Here is a 2,500-nt window from a genome sequence, read left to right on the forward strand (position 1 = left end):
GTGTTCTTATGATGAATGTCTATACTCTTTCTGATATATTCATTTTTCATGTATCATTTATTTTATTATAAAATTGTGAATCACAAAAAGAATGAGAAGACACTGGCAATCATCTCAAACCATGTCCTATCAACATTAAATTATATATTAATTTTTGGTGACGATGGGTATGCGATGGGTCTGAAAAATTCATTTTTGTTGTCCTAATAATCACATGCTTCTCGTCTTTCATTTCATACAAACTATAAATGAATAGTTTTTCTTTTTCATCACTTAGTGAAAGATATTTCATGGGAATGAGAAAGATTAAATTTATTGATCAAGTGTTAGCAGTCAGCTAATGGGAATCTTTGGCATCATTCATTATCAGCTAATAGGATGCTCTCATGCCACTCTTCATCAGCTGAGTGTACTACATAAACACACACACACAATCAGACACACACACACACAATCAGACACACACACACACACACACACAATCAGACACACACATACACAATCAGACACACACACACACAATCAGACACACACACACACAATCAGACACACACACACACACACAATCAGACACACACACGCACAATCAGACACACACACACAATCAGACAGACACACACACAATCAGACACACACACACACACACACACACACACACACACACACACACACACACACACACACACACACACACACACACACACACACACACACAATCAGACACACACACACAATCAGACACACACACAATCAGACACACACACACAATCAGACACACACACAATCAGACAGACACACAATCAGACAGACACACAATCAGACAGACACACAATCAGACAGACACACACAATCAGACAGACACACACAATCAGGCACACACACAATCAGACACACACACAATCAGACACACACACAATCAGACACACACACAATCAGACACACACACAATCAGACACACACACACAATCAGACACACACACACAATCAGACACACACAATCAGACACACACAGACACACACACAATCAGACACACACACATACACACACACAGACACACACACACACACACACACACACACACACACACACACACACACACACACACACACACACACACACACACACACACACACACACACACACACACACACACACAATCAGACAATCACACTCAATCAAACACACACAATCAGACACACAATCAGACACATACACAATCACACACACACACACAATCAGACAAACACACTCAATCAAACACATACACACAATCAGACACTCACACACACAATCAGACACACACACACAATCAGACACACACACACACAATCAGACACACACACATTCAGACACACACACACAATCAGACACACACACACACAATCAAACACACACACACACAATCAGACACACACACAATCAGACACACACACACAATCAGACACACACACACACAATCAGACACACACACACAATCAGACACACACACAATCAGACACACACACACAATCAGACACACACACACACAATCAGACACACACACACACAATCAGACACACACACACAATCAGACACTCATACAATCAGACACACACACAATCAGACACACACAATCAGACACACACACACAATCAGACACACACACACAATCAGACACTCACACAATTAGACACACACACACAATCAGACACACACACACACACAATCAGACACACACACACACAATCAGACACACATACACACAATCAGACACACAGACATACAATCAGACACACACAGACATACAATCAGACACACACATACAATCAGACACACACACAATCACACACACACACACACAATCACACACAATTACACACACACACACACACACACACACACACACACACACACACACACACACACACACACACACACACACACACACACTCACTCACACTCTCACTAATGCACACATGAAAAATAAATAGAATGCAAGGCCATAGAGTTAGCAGGATTTTTAACATCTTGATTCCTGTTCTTTGGGTGTTTCCATGGTGTGCTTGTAACTGTTGGTCTGTGTTTCTCTTAAAATTGTTTAATGGAGCATTTGGGTGTTTTTTTTCTGGAGAGCTATAGCCTTATGATGTCATGTGAATTTCGTGGTTTAGTGTATAACTTTTTTATGTATGATTTATTTTGCAAATTTTGAAAAGTTTTGAAATTTAATGCAACCTATAATTTTCAATCAATTGCTTTGAAAAAAATCAATAGCTATCTCTCTCATATGTTTGAATAATTGCCACAGGAAATTGCTTTTTCTTGCTTTGTTTCTGAGGAAAAAAATACACTTTCAATTTTCAGCTTTTAGTTCTTCCATTATTAAGAAGAAAAAAATCATCTAGCCAAAAAATATGGTACTAAGCAATAGACAATTGCATTAAAAGTATCGATGAAATAGTGGTTTGAACCAGAAAAACTCCATGAGAAAACCTCTTTCAAACATTTTTTTTTCATGTC

General features: G+C 39.0%; 1 protein-coding gene across 1 annotated transcript in view; it reads left to right on the plus strand.

Moving 5' to 3' along the window:
* Nucleotides 1–2,500, plus strand: part of aux (cyclin-G-associated kinase) — a 30,166-nt gene that overhangs the window by 15,808 nt on the left and 11,858 nt on the right. The gene's annotated exons all lie outside the window — the stretch shown is intronic.

Source organism: Penaeus japonicus, unplaced genomic scaffold, assembly GCF_977035675.1.
Source record: "Penaeus japonicus unplaced genomic scaffold, GWHDUDI00000001_assembly GWHDUDI00000035, whole genome shotgun sequence".
Classification (NCBI taxonomy): Eukaryota; Metazoa; Arthropoda; class Malacostraca; order Decapoda; family Penaeidae; genus Penaeus; species Penaeus japonicus.